Below are 23,820 nucleotides of genomic sequence, written 5' to 3' on the forward strand. Positions count from 1 at the left end.
TTAAAAAGAGCGGACAGACGGGCACGGGAGTGCCCGTCTGAACGCTAGTATCAATAATGAAAATGATCACATATTCAATAATGAAAATGATCACATATAGTCTTTATTCAAATTCATTCATAAAATTATATATTACATACACAAATATCATGGATTATTTTCTTAAATATGAAAAGATTGAAAAGGAAAATACAATATCATTTTAAATTTCTTTATAGTTATATGGTTTATTTTTCTTCATAATTTCTGTTAATTATATTTGTACACTTTTTTTTCAATTAATTATATTTTTAATTATTTTTTTAGATTTGAAGTTATTTAAAAAGAATTTAAAACTATTTTCCATCCTCATTTTATAAATAGATATTTTCTTTTTATAAATGAGATGTTTTTAAATTTCCTAACAATCTATTTTTTTTATAATAATAATAATTTATTTGATTTATCTTTTATAAATTGAAAAAGAACTAATAAAAATTTAATTTGAATAACATTAACTATTATTTTGTAAAAAAATAAATAAGAAAAACAAGAAATATTATAAAAAAAAATATAACTTTAACTACACTAAAAACATATTAGAAAATAAAGAAAGAAAAAACAAACAAAAGAATCAATATTTAGATAAAGAAATGATTCGAAGAGAATTTTTTAAACATACTTGGAAAAAAAATTCAATGATTAGAAAATAGAGTTAAATATGATGTAGAGTTGGAGATGAAAACAAAAGAGAAAGTAAAAATAAGAATATAAAATAAAGAGATAAAGATGAGAAGAAAAGGAAAAACATAAAAATGACAAAATCCAGATATAAACACAGGGTGTTAGAGCATCTCCAACCGTGAATCCATTTTTTGGTTCTTTGTGGGATCTATTAAGCCACGTTAGTTTGAAGCAACTCAACTATTTTTTCACTCCAATGGTGCAATTCTGAAGAACTCAGATTGGATCTCACAACTTTATTTTATATATTAATATTTTATTCATATTAATTTTTATATTAATTAAAATAATAATTTTAGTGTTTTAAATTAAATTTGATATAAAAAATTAAATTTGATATAAAAAATTAAATTTGATATAAAATTAAATTAAATTAAATTAAACTTATAATTTAAAATGATAATTAAATTGTGAGAGAGAAATTTTAAATTGAAGAGAAAATAAAAGTGAGAGAAATTTGTGTTGGTAAATTTTTAGAAACCAAAATTATATTTATAATAAAAAATAAGTAGCGGTTGAACGACTAGTTTCTAAATTAAAAAATAGAAAGAAAAAAAAAAGGTTACCGTTGCTTCTCATTACGCTGTTTTCCACGTTGACATACGCTTGAAACGAGAAAAAGTGAAAAGATGGGTGTCAGGCAAACCCATTGAAGGAACCACTAGTGGAGGCGGTCTTAGAGGGTAGATGTTTGAGATTCTACCTATTTTAATCTTTAGTACTACAACAAAGTCAATCCTTATGATTCACTTACTTAGAGTAACTACCACTTAGCCTTAACAAAACCATTCTATCGTAACTCTGCATTATTCATTTTAACTCTTGATTATTCATTTTCTTATTAAAATTTATAAGAAATTAATTAACTATACTAGCCTAATAGATAATTTACTAGCCTATAAATAATTTAATATGTAATTAGCCTAATATTAAAAATCAAACAAACACAAGGTGCGGCGCCTCTCACCCAAAATTCCCTCACCCTAATAACCTACAGCAGTTACCACGCCTATAAATCTCATCTCAAACACTCTTCATTCTCATTCACCCGGTGCTACAGCGGCATCTGCACAAAGCCAAGCGAAGCGTAATTTTCCTGTTTATTATATTTCTTCTCTTTCACTTAAATTTGTATCCTATTAAAAATTTGATGTGTTCTGTTTTCTAGTATCGTTTTATCATTTAGGATCTTAGTTTTATTGTTTGGTATCTATGATACCCAGTGAGGAGGATCTCCCAATAATTGATAGGAAGTGCCGTATGACACTCTAAACAGCAGCTCCGTCTCAGAATCCTCTCATCCGCCGATATATGTTATCGGCCGAGTTTATTCTTTGCGGCGCTGTGTGTGAGATTTGAAACGGGTCTCCTGAGGGTTCATCTTATACATCTTCACATCATTTTGTTTTACGAATTAGGTCCGATGCCACGTCGGTGGTAGCTATACGATAGCTCTGACCTTCGATGCTATGATTGGACCAAAATAAAGAGTGAATTTCATTCATTTCGCATTCTGATAGGAATCTGCAAATCTTATTTAACATGATTATGCAGAGCCGATTTGTGCGATTACATTTTGTTACTTAATCATTTTGATTTTTTTAATTGAAGCTTATGATGATAAAAATAGAACTGGAATTACCATCTGAATAGTTTATTCTTTGATGTAAATATCTTGGCTGTGGTACTGAGGCTTCCATTTGTTTTTATGTTTTGGCATTTTCTTTTAGCTTCTTTATATTTAGATACTAGGTGAAGTGTTTGATAATTAGTTTGGCCTATGAGGATATTTATACATGCCGGTCCTAATTTTTTAGAGACTCGGGCAAATAATAAAAATGAACATTTAATAAAAAATACAATTTTTTTAAAAAAGAGTCAAATAAAAAGAGATTATTGTATTCACTTCTCTATCAAATCTTTATATTCGTCAGCGTCAATATTATTGCGAAAATATTTTCATAAGTCTAAATAAATAGTATAAATTGTATAAGGATCAATCTTGACTTAGTTAATCATAAATGAAAATTATCAAATTAAGATTATAAGCTAACTATGGTAGAAGTCTTAAACAAGAGAATATCCTTACATAATAAGGAAAAGTTTTGCAATGACCACACTTCTCTATCATAAACATTAAAAAAAAAAAAAGGATCATCATATCATAAATTTACAAAAGATTAAGTTAATCTATACATATCACGATGCATAGAACTCCACTAGAACATCTTTTGTTCCATCTAAAATAGTCTTATCGCATAGAACTCCACTAGAACATCTTCTGTTTCATCTAAAATAGTCTTATGCATAGAACTCCACTAGAACATCTTCTGTTCCATCGAAAATAGATAATTACAAAATTAGATAATATTATATATATATATATATATATATATATATATATATATATAAAGGGGATACAAAATTTTGGAATGAACTTTTTGATTCCTATTATACTCTCTATCTTTTAGATAATTACAATAAATAAATTATTATTTGATATACTTTTTAATAAATAAAAAATAATCCAATAACTGCACACAAAAAATCTGTTTCAAATTATGGGTGGTTTTTTTTCATCGCATTTATAGCAAACTAATTGTTAAATCCATTTGTTATTTCTTAATCAAGGTCATGGCTTTAGTAGTTATAACCATTATGGAAAAATTGCCATGAATTCGTATAATTACATAACAATTTTTAATTTCTTTCTCTATTGCAATAGCAATTTGCATCTTTTGTGTACTACCATTATGGGCAAATTTCTACTGTAATTGGCATTGCTTATAACTATTGAATTTTATACTCCAATAGCAATTGGTATCATGTCGTATAATCACTTTCGGCATATATTACACAATCAAATTTCTAATTAATACCATACAATTTTTCTCACAAATCCACAATTCCAATCTCTCCATTTTCAATGTATTGATTTGTGATTGAGAATGATAATCCGACAAGACGACGATATGCGTAGACAACACTATAATACAGTTGTAAACAAAATAGCATAACGGCCAAACAATGGTACGACGAGTAGTGACGGCGCCAATTAATCGGCCTGGTAGCGGTTAAGAATGCAATCAATGGTGGCAATCATGTGGCCGGAAGAAGAAGGAACAACAAGACAATGAAAAATGGTTTGAGTTTTTATTTTATTTTATTAATTTCATATATTTTATTTAATTACAACCATTAGAGTTTGATTTATCAACATGTTAAAAAATCATTATATAAATCATTTAATTTAATTTAATTACAATCATTAAATTAAATTAAATTTGTTTTATTTAATTACAACCAATATAGTATAAATCTTTTTTTGTGTGCATGAATTGCAGAAAAATACTTAATATTTATTGATCGGATAATGATGATGATTTTTGATCATGTGGTGATTTTCGATCATGCGGATTTATTTATATTTTATGATGGTTTATATATATTTTGAACGTGTATTCTATGATGGTTTATATATTTTTGTGTCTATTTTAGGATGATTTCTAAATTTGTATGGAAATGATGGTGATAATTTAGATTTTAATGAACAAAAATGGTGACAATTAATTTTGTTCTTATATTTAAAATCACCATGACAATTATTGTTTATATCTAAATGGTGTATATATTTAAATCCCATCATTATTGGTCAGGCAAAGAAAAAAGTGTTAACGTCATTTATTATATTTGTTTTTCATATTTTTCAAGAAAAATACCCGGGAACTCTTTAATAGTTTAAAAATATATATTTTATTTTAAGAAAATATTCATGTTATACAAGATTAGTAAAAGTTGCTATCATAAAATAAGAAAGGTAAAGAAGATCTACATTAAATTAATATCTTTAAAGAAGAACATTGTGTAAATTATTCTACTTATAATTTATATTTTTTTATTTTGTTTCTAATTTCAACTCTCTTATGATTTATTGTTTAATTTTTCAAAAGAATGTTAGATTAAAACCTATTGAAAAAGAAATGTCCTAAAAAAAATGAGATAGACTACTCAAAACTTTTAAATAATTGCTGTCAAAAGGTTGTTATTATTTGAAATAGAATAAACCTTAAAAAAACATTATTATTTAAAATAGAATAAACCTTAAAAAAACGGATGAAGAGCGGCATTTTAGTTTTAGTTTGTGTTAAATATTTTATCATTTATTATATTTGTTGTTGATGTTTTCTTAAATATTTATCTTTGATTTAAATTAACGTTTACATGATGATATGTTCCTAGATATTATAGCATGTATTAAAATAAAATATTAGATCATATAATCAATGAAATACTACACTCCACTTTCCCGAGGCCCATTAAAAAAATGCGCACGTAATTAGATCATGAGCACATCTAAAATCAATAACAATAACATGAAAATGAGACAAAGACTTTGATGAAACACTTATTAAAATCTTTTATGAAGTAAATTAAAATAAAAAATACTCATTTATATTTTGACGCGTGTGCACACTAAAAAAAATGGACAAACGGGCACGTAGTGTTATATAAAAACAGTAGGTTATCTATACCTATAGGTAAAGGGGATACATCCTTTTGGCATGACCTATTTATTTTCCATATTTACCCTTGAGGCAAATTGTTTTTATCTCACACATAAGTATAGCAGTTTTAACTCAGTTATAATATAATTGGTAGCCGCTGTTAACTAACTCCCAAGCATACCACGTTTCGGTTCTTTGCATACACTTGAGATAATCAATTTCTGTTCATTTCCAATTGAGATTATTTGACGACTCACTGCCAGGATACCCAAGGATAACCACTAAACACACTTTAATTCAAGTATACACGGATCATGCCATCTATATTTGAAATATAATTCGTCAATAATTAACAAATGCAATATACCACTATGAAGGCAAGCCCTTAAACTTCCTATCTTTTTCATGTCTTTCAAATATTATTTTTGTTATCTTTTTCACTTAGAAAAATATATTTCAAATGAATAACAACCCCGAACTCTTATAATTCTTCTCCTTTCTGTTCGATTTGTTTTTATTTGTTTTGAAAAATGGTCATTTTCATTCTGAATCATTTCGAATTTGAATTTGGTTAAGTTTGATATTTTTAAATTTTCTATTTGGTCATTTTTTTCATGAAGTAACTGCACATGTAACTAAAGCATCGGAAAATCATCTCCCTTTTTTAAGTTTTGTTTTCTAAACATGTAAATGACCATTTATTTTTTATTGCATATCTTTTTTAAGGTTTTATCTTTGTTAGTTAATTTATATCATGTAAATGATCATTTCTTTTTTATTGCATGTCATGTAAATATCCAAAAACTAATGAAAGAAAAAAGCAGATTTTTAGAATTATATGTTTACATGGAGTTTCTATATAAGGAACATGTCTTGAAGAATTATCATCTTATCATTTATGGTGTTATTTAACATATTAGAAAATAACAATAATATTACTACAAGTGTATAGTTTTCTCATTTTTTGCTAACCTCAACTCTTAATTATAATGTCAAGAAAATAAGTGGCAGGTGAAATATATCTATTTGTGTAAAAAAGACTGTTTATATCTATTTGTGTTTGTTTCAGAATGTGTTTTTGAAAAATCATAACTTAATTGTTCTATTCATGTTCAGTTTTTTTAATAATGTTTATCATAGCCTAATTTATAGCATAATTTTTTGGAGTAATTATTAATATGCTCGGATCATTCTTTGGGTAATTAGCATAATTCCATGCCTGTAAGTTGGAGTAATTACTAATGTTTATGATGGCATGATTCTTTTGAATAATGTTTATGATAATTTTTAATAACATAATTATGACTCCATAATTCTCAAAAAGTTGGAATCTAAATAATTATGTTATCGTAAACATTAGCCAACATGTAAGATGAAACATTAGCATAATGTTCCAACCCAATATTGTTGCCCGGTGGTAGGACTGCACATTCTCGATTTAAGATACCTATTGATGTACAACCGAGTTTCATTTGTAGTATTCAAAAGTAAAAAGATCTTGCAAATCTCATTAGAGTTGTTGCCGCAATAATTTGGGATGAAGCACCAATGACAAACAAAAATTGTTTGGAAGCCTTAGATCTATCATTACAAGACATTTGTAGTAACAATGCTCCATTTGGTGGAAAAGTTCTGATCATGGGGGAAGATTTTTGTCAAGTTCTTCCTGTTGTAAGAAAAGGTACTAAGGCACAAATGATTTCAGCGTGTATTGTTCAGTCTCATTTATGGGATCATACCAAGATTTTACGTTTGCATCAAAATATGCGATCATTGCATGATCAAGAGTTTGCAGAATTTCTTATTCGCATTGGTGATGGTGTTGAACATACCAAAGCAGATGATATCGTGAGATTACATTCACAGATTGCAATCCCATGGGACAGTGAATATTCCATACAAGTACTTATCCAACATCTTTTTCCTAATTTAGAATTGCATGGTTGGCATGCCCCATATATGGTACAAAGAGCTATTTTGACACCAACAAATGATGATGTCCAGAAATTGAATGATATGATTATCGACCAGTTTACAGGAGAAGAACATATTCTAAAGATGTGATAATCATAATTTATACCAGCAAGAATTCTTAAACTCAATTACACAAGGTAGTTTTCCACCACATATTCTAAAGATAAAAAAGGGTCCACCATTGATGTTGTTACGGAATCTAGATCCTAGATATGGATAGCGGTTACTATGTCGTGGTTTATTTATGAATATGTTGGATGTGGAAATCTTGGCAGGAAACAATGCAGGAAAATGAGTTTTTTTGCCCAGAATTAAAATGAAAACATCTGCAAGTGATGGGTTGTCTTTTGTCCTTAGTAGAAAGCAGTTTCCTGTGGGACTAAGTTTTGCTATTACAATAAGTAAATCATAAGGACGAACCATTCCAAATGTTGGAATATATCTTCCACGACATGTTTTTAGTCATGGACAGTTGTATGTGATTTTATCCAGGGGTGTTTCACAGACTACGACAAGAGTGTTTTAACTAGGGAAGAAAAATTGAACGGAGAAGATGGTGACTACACAAAAAATATAGTCTTCAAACAAATTCTTTTATCGCACTCGAAGCTATTTATTAAGTACATTAAAAAAATTGCTCACACGTTGATTCTCATTTTAGTTACACGACATACCAAGATTATATTGTATTATTTATATCATAACTAAATATAATTTTATTTTTCTTTAATATACAGGCAAACTAGAACACAGTGAAAATTTTCAATTATGTGAGGAGTTGAGTAGAAAGAATATTGAAACTTGCTTTGACATAAAAGTAAGTTATACTTAATCATTTATTTTATATTTTTATGTTAGATATCAATTGGGTCATACTTATTATCATTATTCCTATGCAATAAATTTTAGATAGGAGACTTTGAAGATAAATGGAACACATGGAAGGATGAACAAACAATTTCATTCATCGGCAAACTCGACAATAAGGTGTATTTACTTTTTTCGCAATACGTATAAAAAATTGTTTCTTGCATTTTCACCACTTTTTCACTAACATTTTTATCATCCTTATTGAAACATGTCAAACGTCTAAAAATTTACTCTGTCGGTTGGAGTTCCACAATGATAACAGATAAAACACAACTTTGGAAAATGGTGAAAAGAGAAATAATATCTCAAAGGATGGACATGTTTTTATTTAATTAATTTAAGAATATTTTTACTCTAGAATATTTTTGAATGCACGAATTTAATTTCTATTTGTGGTTTATGTAAATAAAACCATATATATTTACTAAGTCCATTGCTTTCCTTTTTTACTAGAAACTCGGGTAATTCAGAAACAAGTCATAATTGTTGTTCTACCAAATCTAGACTAAAACAAAGTATCTTCATTCTCCATGTATTATTTGTGTCACAATAAATCATATTATATTTAAACGAGTCAAATGTTTTTAATGTATTTCTTTGATGATATGATATTTCGTCACGTATTTGTAATTTTTTAAATCTCAAGAGCGCATTGATAAATGGATGTACGAAGAATTGATTTGAATATTTATAAGGTTAAAAAAACAATATATTACACTACTTACTATTAATTTTACTATGTTTTTCTCTAAAAAAATCTAATTTAAGAGTCTTACATTTTTTCTTTATTGCGTAAAACAATTGCAGAAAGAAAGAAAATGCTTCGAATAAAGATTTCATGTTCGACATTTCTCTTAAAGAACGTCGTTGATTACACAATATATATATATATATATATATATATATATATATATATATATATATATATATATATATATATATTACTTTGCATGCTTTGATATAATTTATCATATCTTTGTTTACCATTTTTAAAGTGTAATAATATTATTTTTAATGCGACGTACAATAGAAACCTAATGAAAAGAAAAACGTAGATTTATTTTTCTCTGTTGTGCATATTAATATTATAATATAAATGATTAAATTAAGTAATTACTTAAATATTCTAATAATTTTATATTTGAACAATATATCTTGATAATTATATAATTATTTAGGTGTGAATTTAAATGTTATATATCTTTATATTTTTATATTGCAATATCCTTTTACCTCACAAATCAATAATGAGACCACCACAAATATCGACACTTACGTATAATGTGACTAAACCTTGACGATCACTACATTAATATATTTGATGCTATAGATCAACATGGACGAGTAACATGAAAATTTCATAAATTGTGATCTCTAAATCATGCTTATTTCCAATTGATGTCATTCAAACATTTATTAGATCAAATTAAATTTTAAAATTTAATATTTGCAAAAAGGATCCTTGAATTTGAAGGTGAGTGGGGAAGGAATAATGTTAGAAGAACAAGGCAACATATAGATTATTTAATCATTATGATTCAGTTTCAAAGTTAACAATAATTAGGCTGAATACGAAACACTAATCATAGGGATAAAATTTGAGAGAGAAATAGAGGCAATCAACCTCTGGGCAAGAAGTAACTCCCAAATTATAGTTAACCAGATTAAAGTCGAGTATCAAATAAAAGAATCATAGTTATTGAAGTATTTGGATAGTTTTTATGATATGACTATAAAATTAAAGTTTTTTTTTATGATAATACACATCCCCTTGGAGAAAAATGTTAGAGTAGGTTGCCATCACTAAAAAGAGAGGTCTCAACGTGACAGTTATACAAGAAACTATTGTCGTCCCTATGACAAAGGTCGATATCGTCAATATGGTGGAGCTTAAAAAAGGAGATGAGTTGATGCCACCCATTGTCAAATATGTGACAAGATAAAAGTTGTCAGCTGATGAGTTAGAATTACGAAAGATCAAAATATTCTTCGCTCATCACACCATCATCTCTTAGAGGTTATACAAAATGGGTCGAGCCACTCCTATACTTAGATGTTTGGCATAAGAGGGGTACACTTGGTTTTATTAGAGGTTCATGGCATGTCTAGAAGCGACATAGGTGGGAGAGCTTTGAAAAGAAAGCTTCTGAGGACAAGATACTACTGGGCGACCATATTAAGGGACATCGTCGAGTACGTAAATAGATATGAAAAAAGTACAAAAGGTTCTCAAAATTCATTAACGTCCCTGTCGAGACATTAAACTCAATTATTCTACCCTATCTTTTCTACTAATAGGGTATGGATATCTTGGTGACATACCCTCTAGCTACGGACGGGCCAACAAAAATACCTAGTGGTCGGGGTGGACTAATTCACCAAATGGGTGGAGGCAAAAGTTGTCGTAAAAATAACGACAAAGCTGTTATAACGGTTTTAGGATTTTATTAGAGAAAACTATGGGACACGATTCGCTAGTTCCTCAATGGTTAATTTCTGCCAGCAACTAGAAATATAAATGAATTTTATCTTTCTTGAGCATCCACAAGCAAATGGTCATTAGGAGGAAGCCAACAAAAGGATACTCTCGAGGACGAGATAAAAACTAGAAGAGGCCAAGACACTTTGAGTCGAGCTTTACACGAGGAACTATAAGTTTCATTTTACTCTTAAACTAAATATGAAATAATGCACATAATGTCACCGTTTCTTTAATAATATGAATAAGAAGGATATGATTGGGTGATATAGTTAATATGGTCATATCACATATTTTCAAAACCCATAAACCAATGAAACCTTCTTTTGAATGGTTTGTGGTGCAAACATAATTCTCTTTATAATGGTCTATGGTGCACACACAATGCTTGTAGGTGTTTAATTGGCTGCATTATATGGTAAAACACTAGATGGGTACTAATGTCTTGACTGATGTCATGACATGTATGTGTGACTACATTGTAGTTACTGCAGGACTAGCTAACACAGGATTTATTGAATGTCAAACTGGATGTTGTGACATTCATACCTGTCAACAGATACTAAGAAATAGAACAGCAGGTGTTCTGTTAGAACTTAGTATTTATTTCCAGTCTAGTTATCAAGGAAAGACCAGACCTGGCATAAGGCCTACTGACTGAATGTCAAACTGGATGTTATGACATTCATCATTGACAGCAGCTACTGAACATTAGACAGAGTGGTGTTCTGCTATACTTCAGCATGTAACTTAGTTTGTTCTTCAAGAGAATAACAGAACTAACATAAGGCCAAATGTGTAAATGTTAAGTCGGACACTTTGACATTTATTAATGTAAGTTGTTACTGTAGTATGGTCTTTTTGATCATGTACAGGTCAGCAAAATTGTACAGTCTGTTTTCTGGAAAAACAGACTCAGCATATGGACCTTGATGTCAAGCTGAATGTCGTGACATTCATGCCTGACAGCATATGCTATATTGTAGGTTGTTCAGTTTTCTGTTTCAGCTTTTTCTCAGGCTATTCTTCAGGGATTCAACAACTGAGAGAAAATCCAGGAAATCAACAACCAAGCTACATTCAATGAACCTAACAAATAGCCTATTTGTTAGTAACCTAAATGTTGAATTTATGGGAACTCGCGTGACCTTAAATTCAGGAGAATACAGGTGCAAAAGCCCAGGATACTGCAATATAAAAGGAAGGCGTTCCTTCATTCAGTTTCGGGGATTTTGAGGCGTGAAGATTTTGTGTGTCCATCATACTTCACTGCTGTATTTTTGTGAGTCTTGTATTAGACGTATCTTGTAAGCCAGGCCATTATCAAGTAGATGATAGCTGTGGCATAGGGTGTTCATTGAGTTGTAAGTGTTGTGTCACTCAAAGCTTTTAAGCGTGAGTGCTGTGTATCTTGATTAAAGCTGTGAAGCACAATCAAGAGTTGTTTGAAGTGTGACTTCAACTTGTCTTTAATATTGTTTAAAGATAGTAATCACTGAGGTGATTGAGGGGGAGTGAGTAGGAACTCTGATCTTAGGTTAAGATTGAAATTGCATTGGGTAGGGATTAAGTGATAAGTTGTAAACGGGTGAGTTTAGCTTTGAATTGATACTACTAATAGTGGATTTCCTCCCTGGCTTGGTAGCCCCCAGATGTAGGTCATGTTGGACTGAACTGGGTAAACAATTACTTGTGTTATTTACTGCACTTACTGTTAAGTTCTGCATAATCCCTGTCTGTGCAGAATTGGATGTCATAATAACCCGTGTGACATCCAAAGTCTGATAACTAGAATTTCAATTGGCATCAGAGCAGGCACCCTGCCTGTGAATTTCTGGGTGAGATCTAGGGAAGTTACTTTCTAGTACCATGGACAAGGATTTAGGACACTCAAACAGACCACCCATGTTGGATGGCTCTAATTATGATGACTGGAAGCCTCGTATGATAGCCTTCTTAAGGTCTCTAAACAGCAAAGTCTGGAGAGCTGTCAACAAAGGATGGGAACATCCAATGAGGACAGGTGAAGATGGAGTCAGTGTGCAGATTCCTGAAGAAGAGTGGGACAAGGAGCAAGAGGCATTAGCTCTTGGAAATTCCAAGGCCTTGAATACATTGTTCAATGGAATCAGCAAGAACATCTTCAGGCTGGTACACCACTGTGAACTAGCTAAGGAAGTTTGGGATACCCTCAAGGTAACTCATGAAGGTACTTCCAAGGTGAAGATGTCCAAACTTCAGATGCTGACCACCAAGTTTGAAAATATGAGGATGAAAGAGGATGAGACTATTCATGACTTTCACATGAATATTCTTGAAATTGCAAACACCTCTGGTGGACTAGGTGAGAAAATGGCTGAAGAGAAACTTGTAAGAAAGATTCTCAGGTCCTTGCCTAAGAGATTTGCTATGAAGGTCACAGCCATAGAGGAGGCGCAGGACATCTGCAACATGAAGGTGGATGAGCTCATTGGTTCCCTCCAAACCTTTGAAATGGGCTTGGGTGAGTATGCTGAGAAGAAGAACAAAAGCATAGCTTTTGTATCTAATGCTGAAGAGGAGTCAGAAGCAGGATATACTGGAGGTGATGAAAGTATATCAGAAGCCTTAGCCATGCTTGGGAGACAGTTCAACAAGTTCGTGAAGAAGATTGATCAAAGAGGTAGACCCAATGTCAAGAACATCCCGTCTGACATTAAGAAAAGATCAACTTCTGATGAGAAGTTCAATCACGGCAAGGGAATCCAGTGTCATGGTTGTGAAGGGTATGGACACGTCAGAGCTGAATGCCCTACTTACCTCAAATTGAAAAATAAGGGGTTAGCTATCACATGGTCTGAAGGAGACTCTGAAAGTGAATCTGAAGGAGAATCTGCCAAACATGTCACTGCACTAACCAGTGTTTGTGCCTCTGAAGATGACTCAAGTGCAGATGAACTGACCTTTGATGAACTTGCTGCAGCCTATAAGAAGCTGTGTTCCACCAGTGCAGAAGTGCGTGCACAAGGAGAAAAGCAAAAGAAACTCATCAAGGAACTGGAAGATGAGAGACAGAAGCAACTGTCTGTCATAGAAGGTCTAAATGGTGAGATAACCCTGCTGACCTCCAAGCTGAATCAGATGACTAAATCCATCAGAATGATGAATAAGGGAACTGAAACCTTGGAAGAGATTCTAAAGGTGGGACAGCAGTCTGGAACCAAATCTGACCTTGGATTTGGGAAAAGATCCTCAACTGAACACAAACGCCCAAAGGCTAAAGTTCAGAAGTTCAAGCGGAAGTCAAAGCCAATGTCTCAACATCGAGGAACTAGGATGAATGATCATCAGAAGAGGAAATACCAGGAGTGGAGGTGTCACCACTGTGGTAGGCTTGGTCATATAAAAGCCTTCTGCTACTGGATTCATGGTTTCCCTAACCAAGCCTTGCATGTTAAGCCTAAGCATAAAACACATAAGCGCTATGTTCCCATTAAGAAGCAACAATGGTATGCTAGGATAGCACACACTGCTCTAAGGGCTTCTACCAGAGAAGACTGGTACTTTGACAGTGGATGCTCAAGACACATGACTGGTATGGAAAATCTACTGGTAGATATTCAACCTCACACTACCAGCTATGTGACCTTTGGTGATGGTGCCAAAGGAAAAATAAAAGGTGTGGGCAAACTGGACTGTTCTGGAATGCCAAAACTGAATAATGTGCTGTTAGTAAGAGGACTAACTGCAAACCTCATCAGCATAAGTCAGCTGTGTGATCAAGGGTTTCATGTTCAGTTTACTAAGGAGCTATGCATTGTGACAAATGGTGACAATCAGGAAGTTATGAGAGGAACCAGGTCCAAAGATAACTGCTACCTGTGGGAACCTGAAGTCTCTAACTTTTCCACAACATGCTCCTTAGCCAAGGAAGAACAGGATGTGAAGCTGTGGCATAGACGTCTTGGACATCTCCACTTACGGGGAATGAAGAAGATTATATCCAAGGAAGCAGTCAGAGGAATTCCAAAGCTTCTGATTGATGAAGGAAGAGTCTGTGGAGAATTCCAGGTGGGCAAGCAAACCAAGATGTCACATCCGAAGCTGGGACATCCCACAACCTCCAGAGTTCTGGAACTGTTGCACATGGACCTAATGGGACCTATGCAGGTTGAAAGTCTTGGTGGGAAGAAATATGCATACGTGGTGGTGGATGACCATTCCAGATACACGTGGATAAGCTTCATCAGAGAGAAGTCAGATACATTTGATGTCTTCAAAGACCTGTGCATAAGACTTCAAAGGGAAAAGGACAGTTGTGTGGTCCGGATTAGAAGTGATCATGGTACGGAGTTCAAGAATTCCAAGTTTGATGAGTTTTGCTCGTCTGAAGGAATAAGTCATGAGTTCTCCTCCCCTATAACTCCTCAGCAGAATGGAATAGTTGAAAGAAAAAATAGAACTATTCAAGAATCTTCCAGAGCAATGATTCATGCAAAGAAGCTCCCCATGCACTTCTGGGCTGAAGCAATGAATACCGCATGCTATGTTCACAACAGAGTCACCTTGAGAAAAGGAACCTCCTCCACTCTATATGAAATATGGAAAGGCAAAAAACCCACTGTGAAGTACTTTCATATCTTTGGAAGTAAATGCTACATTCTCACAGATCGTGAACAGAGAAGGAAGCTAGATCCAAAAAGTGATGAAGGTATATTTCTGGGATACTCCACTAACAGCAGAGCCTACAGAGTGTTCAACTACAGGACCAATGTCCTGATGGAATCCATAAATGTCATTGTGGACGATAAAGAGGAAGGAACCAATGTCATGGAGGATGTTGAAACATTCCTTGACAGTTCAACTGACAGTCCAGTCAAGTCTGAAGAAGTACAGGAACCTCCTCCTGAATGTGAAGTAGATGCAACCACCAAAGTGCCATCTATCAGAATTCAGAAAGACCACCCTAAGGATCTTATCATAGGGGATCCCACCAGTGGTGTAACTACCAGGTCAAGAGGAATAAACTCAAATTCCTGCTTTGTATCCAAGGTTGAACCAAAGAATGTGAAAGAAGCCCTGACTGATGAATACTGGATCACTGCCATGCAAGAGGAACTTGAGCAGTTCAAAAGGAATGAAGTCTGGGAGCTAGTTCCAAGACCTGAAGGGACCAACATCATTGGTACCAAGTGGATCTACAAAAACAAATCTGATGAGAAAGGAGTAATTACTAGGAATAAAGCAAGACTAGTAGCTCAAGGATACACTCAAGTTGAAGGGGTAGATTTTGATGAAACATTTGCTCCTGTGGCTAGGCTTGAGTCCATCAGATTGCTGTTGGGGGTAGCATGCATCCTGAAGTTTAAGCTATTCCAAATGGATGTGAAGAGTGCATTCTTGAATGGCTACCTGAATGAGGAAGTCTATGTGGAACAACCTAAAGGGTTCTGTGATCCTAACCAACCTGAGCATGTATACAAGTTGAGGAAAGCCTTGTATGGGTTGAAACAAGCACCTAGAGCATGGTATGAAAGGTTAACCGAATTTCTGACCTCAAATGGATACAGAAAGGGTGGCATAGATAAAACCCTGTTTGTGAAGGATGAAGAAGGCAAAATCATGATAGCTCAAATCTATGTTGATGATATAGTCTTTGGTGGAATGTCAGAACAAATGGTTCAAAAATTTGTTCACCAGATGCAGTCTGAGTTTGAAATGAGTCTAGTGGGAGAACTGACCTATTTCCTTGGAATGCAAGTAAACCAAATGGAGGACTCTATGTTTCTCTCCCAAAGCAAGTATGCCAAGAACATAGTTAAGAAGTTTGGTATGGATAATGCTAGGCACAAGAGGACTCCTGCTCCCACTCATCTGAAGTTGACCAAAGATGATGGAGGGCCTAGTGTTGATCAATGCCTGTATAGAAGCATGATAGGTAGTCTGCTGTACCTAACTGTAAGTAGACCTGACATCTCTTATGCAGTTGGAGTGTGTGCCAGATATCAAGCAGAGCCTAAGGTGAGCCACTTGAATCAAGTCAAACGGATTCTCAAGTACATCAATGGGACCTGTGACTATGGGATGCTGTACTCACATGGGTCTGAGCCTGTTCTATCTGGGTATTGTGATGCAGACTGGGCTGGGAGTGCTGATGACAGAAAAAGCACATCAGGTGGATGCTTCTTCTTAGGAGACAACCTCATATCTTGGTTCAGCAAGAAGCAGAACTGTGTTTCTCTGTCCACTGCAGAGGCTGAATACATAGCAGCTGGAAGCAGTTGTTCCCAACTGGTTTGGATGAAACAGATGCTCACTGAGTACAATGTCACTCAAAATGTCATGACATTATTCTGTGATAATCTCAGTGCCATCAATATCTCCAAGAATCCCATCCAACACAGCAGGACCAAACATATTGACATTAGGCACCACTTCATCAGAGATCTGGTGGAAGACAAGGTGATCACTTTGGAACATGTAGCCACAGATCTTCAACTGGCTGACATATTTACAAAGGCTCTGGATGCTACTCAGTTTGAAAACTTAAGGAGCAAACTAGGAATATGTCTCTCTGAGACCTTATAGCAACCACTGATGGTTGGGATAAATTGTTTAATATCTCTGCCTATTAAACAATTTGTACTAGGCTATGATTGGTCAACAGATCATAGCTATGCCACTTGCAACAAGGGTGGATACAAGAGGGTAAGGAGACACCCTAGTGTGAGAAGGCCAATGTACCTGCAGGAGTTCAAGGATGATGTTCATGCAGGAGTGGTTCTGGATGTCAGAAACAACATCATGGCATCTGATATGGTGGTACCTACTGTAAAGCAAAAGTGGGTGATTACTTGATCAAAGCTGTGAAGCAAGATCAAGTGGATGGTAACTTGGTTGAAACTGTGAAGTAAAACCAAGTCTATAACTCTGTCGTTATTCTCTGGTTATGTTGTTGGCTTTGGCAACATTTTTGACAAAAAGGGGGAGTAACCCCTGACAAACAGAGTGGGTGTCTCTACAACAGACACTCATGGGTCTCTACAACAGACTCTCAGGACGATAGATTCCTCCCCTGCAGCGATTGTGTGTGAAGTTTTTGTTTAACTTCTGTATGTGTGTGAGTGTGCTGCCACTATGAGTGTATTAGCTAGTATTAATTCCTGCTAGGTGTGTGATTCCGCTGCTATGAACTCTGTTATGGGGATCAAAGTGTTTTAGCCAAAAATTTGCCAAAGGGGGAGTTTGTAGGTGTTTAATTGGCTGCATTATATGGTAAAACACTAGATGGGTACTAATGTCTTGACTGATGTCATGACATGTATGTGTGACTACATTGTAGTTACTGCAGGACTAGCTAACACAGGATTTATTGAATGTCAAACTGGATGCTGTGACATTCATACCTGTCAACAGATACTAAGGAATAGAACAGCAGGTGTTCTGTTAGAACTTAGTATTTATTTCCAGTCTGGTTATCAAGGAAAGACCAGACCTGGCATAAGGCCTACTGACTGAATGTCAAACTGGATGTTATGACATTCATCATTGACGTCAGCTACTGAACATTAGACAGAGTGGTGTTCTGCTATACTTCAGCATGTAACTTAGTTTGTTCTTCAAGAGAATAACAGAACTAACATAAGGCCAAATGTGTAAATGTTAAGTCGGACACTTTGACATTTATTAATGTAAGTTGTTACTGTAGTATGGTCTTTTTGATCATGTACAGGTCAGCAAAATTGTACAGTCTGTTTTCTGGAAAAACAGACTCAGCATATGGACCTTGATGTCAAGCTGAATGTCATGACATTCATGCCTGACAGCATATGCTATATTGTAGGTTGTTCAGTTTTCTGTTTCAGCTTTTTCTCAGGCTATTCTTCAGGGATTCAACAACTGAGAGAAAATCCAGGAAATCAACAACCAAGCTACATTCAATGAACCTAACAAATAGCCTATTTGTTAGTAACCTAAATGTTGAATTTATGGGAACTCGCGTGACCTTAAATTCAGGAGAATACAGGTGCAAAAGCCCAGGATACTGCAATATAAAAGGAAGGCGTTCCTTCATTCAGTTTCGGGGATTTTGAGGCGTGAAGATTTTGTGTGTCCATCATACTTCACTGCTGTATTTTTGTGAGTCTTGTATTAGACGTATCTTGTAAGCCAAGCCATTATCAAGTAGATGATAGCTGTGGCATAGGGTGTTCATTGAGTTGTAAGTGTTGTGTCACTCAAAGCTTTTAAGCGTGAGTGTTGTGTATCTTGATTAAAGCTGTGAAGCACAATCAAGAGTTGTTTGAAGTGTGACTTCAACTTGTCTTTAATATTGTTTAAAGATAGTAATCACTGAGGTGATTGAGGGGGAGTGAGTAGGAACTCTGATCTTAGGTTAAGATTGAAATTGCATTGGGTAGGGATTAAGTGATAAGTTGTAAACGGGTGAGTTTAGCTTTGAATTGATACTACTAATAGTGGATTTCCTCCCTGGCTTGGTAGCCCCCAGATGTAGGTCATGTTGGACTGAACTGGGTAAACAATTACTTGTGTTATTTACTGCACTTACTGTTAAGTTCTGCATAATCCCTGTCTGTGCAGAATTGGATGTCATAACAACCAGTGTGACATCCAAAGTCTGATAACTAGAATTTCAATGATCTTAAAAGAAATCAAAATGCCCATAGTTCAAAGGGTGCACTTCAATGAAGAAAAAATTCAATTCGAGATATGAAGCTCCTCCGACCTAGTAAAATAGATTAGATAGATAACCTAGATTCAAGAATATACAATAAAGTAAATAGCGGAAAGAATATACAACTCTATGGTGAGACCCAGACAATGGAAGAAGGAGATCTAGTACTGAAACATGTTGTAGTGCTCGTCGGGAAAGAATAACTATACCCGAAATGGGATGGGTCTTTCTGAGTACGAAAAAAGTTATCTTGTGGGGCCTATAAGCTAAAAAGTCTCGAAGGACATTAGTTCTTAGGACTTGGAATATTGTCAATTTAAGATATTATTACAATTGAATAGAGCCTCTAAGGTTGGACATTATGCAAATTTTATATTTATTCAATAAATCAGTAACCCTTAGGGTGACCCTCTTTTTCCCTGCAAGGGTATGAGTTTTTAACAAGACTCCCAAAGTGTTTTAATTAATCATGCATGATGTCACATATAAAAGCTCAATTGTTTGACTTTCATCATCGTCAGATAAGATTTCCAAAAACTTAGTATGACTTTGAAGACTTTCTAGGTTCCTATCAGAACTTTAGTAGGACTCTAAGGCCCTATGAGGTATTAACCAAAACCTTAGCAAGACTCTGAAGACTTTTGAGGTGCCCGTTAGAACCTTAGTAGGACTTGGAGTCCCTTTGAGGTATTAATAAAAACATTAGTATGACTCTAAAGACTTGTAAGGTGCCCATCAAAACCTTTGTACGACTATGAGGCCCTTTAAGGTATCAACTTGAACCTTAGCATGACTCTGAAGACTTCTTAGGTGCCCATCAGAACCTTAAAAGAGTTCTAAGGCTCTCCGAGATATCACCTAGAACCTAAGTATAACTCTGAAGAGTTTTAGGGTGCTTATCAAAACCTTAGTAGGACTCTAATTCCCTCTAAGTATCAACCACAACCTTAGTAGGAGTCTGAAGCCCATAAGGATATTTCCATAACTCTAATGGAACTATGGAGACCTATGAGGAATATGAAAGATCATGTCGGGGACTCCTATAATGGTGGTCGGGACCTTATACATAAAAATTTATGAACCAAATTACAAGGCAAAAAGTAGAACTAAAACATAATTCATTTATTAAGTAATATATGGAATACAAAAAGCTCCAACATGAGAAATGAAATACAAACTAAATATAAAATAAGGTCCCAGGTGGAAGGGGCGTCTTCGGGTAGACCTATGGATGAACAATTTCCTTAACAACTTCATTAGTTGAAGTCACTTCCCTGGTAGAGGATGGTATATGTATTTCTTCATCCCCAAGTTGATCCTCTACTAGATCAATTTCTTCCAACAGACAGCCATTTAGCACCACTTTGAAATAATCAAGCTCACCGATGTAAAGCTCAGGGTATAAAAACCACATTTGTTCCTTCACTTTATCAAACCCTTGTTCCCCATTTATGAGGCTATCCATGTGGGCCTCCTCAAGGTCCACTTGAGACCATCTAACTCGGCCTCCATACTGGAAAGTATGGAACTTTTAATTTAAAGGTTCACATCGAGGGTCTTCCTCTCATCCAAGATCCATTATTTCTCTTATAAGACCTTCTCATGGGAAATCTTAGCCTCTAATTAGTTCCTTATTGAGAACAATTATCCTCTCACTGGATGAAGTCGACATTGTCTTTCTAAGCTCATGACCTTCTTGCATCTTTTTGAGCTGAGATTTCAGGTCCCCCTTTTTCTTCACCAAAGCATCAGAATCTTAGAATATAGCCAAACCCAAGATAATGCTCCTCATGAGGCAAGTGTTGATAAATTGGAACATTGGAGCCCAATGATTTCACCTACTCCACATTGCTAGTGGCATGAAGATGGTCACATGTAAATAACATCCTATCAAAGCTCTTAACCCATGAGTGAAACATTTCCTCTTGATGAGAGGAAGAAGACCCTCTATTGGAAGAACCAGAACTTCCACCTTCCATAAAATTGTCTATCTCCAAGTCTATAAAAGCTACAACGTCCTTGTCAATGACACATTTACCAAGATCTGCCTTAATCCTCTTCACAAGGAGGTGTTCTCATAGGGAGGTGGTAATACTGTTGAAATAGGAATGAACTCAATAACCTTCCCTTTAGTGGCCAACATCCTTTTCTTGGATACCTTGGTTTGGAAACTAGAATTATCACTCTAGTGAATCGGAAAAGAAATCCTTTATACATAACAAAGTAAAAATGGAAAAAGACAAGTTAAAATTAAGCAAGAACAACATTCAAACACGGAACATTAAGAAAACATATTACGCAAAACACTAATTAGCATTTATAGGTCTATGTTGATCTTAAGCAAGTCTTGCACCCCATATTTGTGAATCGTTCCTATAGGTCAGCCGCTTCTTTATGTGTTGTTCTCAACTTTGTTAGGTTTTAACCAATTATAGCAAAGAGCTCCCCCCTCTAATGCAAGGGAAAAATATGAGTCTCATGTTTTCCATACATGACCTTAGGACATCTGTCACTACCTCTGACCTAGACAAACTTATCCTTCTAGTGTTTATTATTGGATGTGTAAGGGGAGATAAGATATCTCCCAAGGATGGAAATTTTGAAGACCCATCAACCCTTGTATACTCCTCTGATCTCATAGTACAAAAATAAAATTCCCGTCATGGATTTATATCGAGACCCCAACATAGGATCTCGAAGGCCCATATAAACGCCTAGTTGTTAGGATGTAATTGGGAATGGGCGATGTTAATGACCTCCGGGATCTCAGATTGCACGATGGTAAAAGGGATACCAACACCTAAGTCCTGTATCACCCTAGTGTAGAAATATAAGTACTCTTTTTCCACCCATCGAGGTCGGCACATGCACATTTTCTTACAGGGATGGAACAACTCGAGATTTATGTCAGCCTCGTTCTTGGTGTTGGTCATCTCTAGGTTAAAGCTTGAAGGCTCAAATCCAATCATCTTCTAGGGAGATCGAATAAATATTCATGTTATCTTCATATAGTGAGCTCGGGTTTGAGATTGAAAGTGCCATGGAAGATTTAGTCGGGCCTACGGATAAGACACTAAGTTAGTGTCATTATCATTAGTGAACTCGCCCTTAAAACTATCACTAAATGAGATCTCATAACTACCAAAGAGCTTCATTTATATGAATCTCCAATCTACTCTTTTGCACCTCATCTCGTGATTTGCAAATATCTATTCAGAAACTGACATACCTCGGTGCCATTTCGAGGCTCAATGACCTTCTTAGATGAGTCACTCTCTCGAATAAATACAGGGAAAAGAAGAAAGGAAAGATACAAAAGAAATAGGATGTTACTTGACTTTGTGAGACTTTATGGGAGATTTGAAACTTGGAAGAGAGAGTAGTGAGAAAAGCTTGTTGAGAATTTATGGGTTGAAGAGTGAATTTGATATAAGTGAGAGCATGAGAACTCCCTTTTATAAAATTTGAATGACAGACAAAGTGAGAAATGCATTTATGATTATCTAATTAGGGTTGTAGGAAATAGGGTAGAGAATGAGTGACTTCTATTCCTAAGATAGTTGGCCATCATCATAGTTAGGAGAAGTGAAACACTCAAACGACCAACGGATAGTGGCCGACCATAGTCCAAGACCAACATTTTTCAAGAAATAAAGGAAAACCTTTCCAAAAAAGTAAATCCCATTGAGACATGTCGGTTGGTGGCTACTAAATCTAACATAAGTCAATATCTAATGAGATATGATTAAGAATTGGTTATGTCAGCCTAAGTTTGACATATGGCAATAGCTAATGAAGATATGATTTAGAAGACATCTATTACTATAAGAGGATATCAGGATCTACAATATGAGACAATCGAGTTTGATTCCCAATTATCATTAAGAGATATAGAAGTCAAGATCAAACGCATTGAATGGTACCTAATAGACTTTCATGTAAATCGGGTCAGAATATACAAGGAGAAAACTGTTGAAAAAGTCTAGAAGCAATGAATGACCAACTTTATAGCATTATTGGTCAAACTCGAAAATTGTTGAAAAAGCCTAGAAGCAATGAATGACCAACTTTATAGCATTATTGGTCAAACTCTTTAATCAATTGTTGTGTCACTTATTCCATATTTATTTTCACTAACAGAAATATGAAACTACAAGAAAGTTTAGCATAATTTTTCTTAACAACTGGCATCATAGTTGGTTAAGAATTCTAGAAATTATTTTATGAGAAATTGTTATAAATGATCCATAGAAGAAGTCATATTTGAGTGGGAGTGATGACTATAGATAGACGAAAGGTGAAAATTGAAAGGTTGGATGGTTCGAAATTTGGCTTTTGGAAGATGCAGATTGAGGATTATATGCATCAGAAAAAGCTGAATACTGGAACTCTTCTTGATAGGCAAGCCCTTGCAGTTATTCGACTGAGTTCTCACGTAATGTTGGTTTCAACACTGCAAAAGAAAAAACAACGACATAACTTATGTCAGCTTCTTCTGATATTTACAAAAATCCCACAACTTCAAATAAAGTTTATTTTATGAAGTAGTTATTCAACTTGTGGATAATGGAATGATCATAAGCAACACATCATGT

At 34.4% G+C, this 23,820-nt stretch overlaps 3 non-coding genes across 3 annotated transcripts; all 3 read left to right on the forward strand.

Annotated features, from left to right (window-relative positions):
- Positions 1–1,939: 1,939 nt before the first annotated feature.
- On the forward strand, positions 1,940–2,101 carry LOC127089959 (small nucleolar RNA Z112). Its single transcript, XR_007791505.1, has one exon. It is a non-coding gene; the product is annotated as a small nucleolar RNA Z112 (small nucleolar RNA).
- A 39-nt stretch (positions 2,102–2,140) lies between these two features.
- On the forward strand, positions 2,141–2,300 carry LOC127089989 (small nucleolar RNA snoR2/U65). The gene has a single exon (XR_007791533.1). It is a non-coding gene; the product is annotated as a small nucleolar RNA snoR2/U65 (small nucleolar RNA).
- Positions 2,301–2,331: 31 nt separating this feature from the next.
- LOC127089971 (small nucleolar RNA snoR77Y) lies at positions 2,332–2,422 on the forward strand. Its single transcript, XR_007791516.1, has one exon. It is a non-coding gene; the product is annotated as a small nucleolar RNA snoR77Y (small nucleolar RNA).
- Positions 2,423–23,820: the final 21,398 nt, after the last annotated feature.

Source organism: Lathyrus oleraceus, chromosome 5 (assembly GCF_024323335.1).
Source record: "Lathyrus oleraceus cultivar Zhongwan6 chromosome 5, CAAS_Psat_ZW6_1.0, whole genome shotgun sequence".
NCBI lineage: Eukaryota > Viridiplantae > Streptophyta > Magnoliopsida > Fabales > Fabaceae > Lathyrus > Lathyrus oleraceus.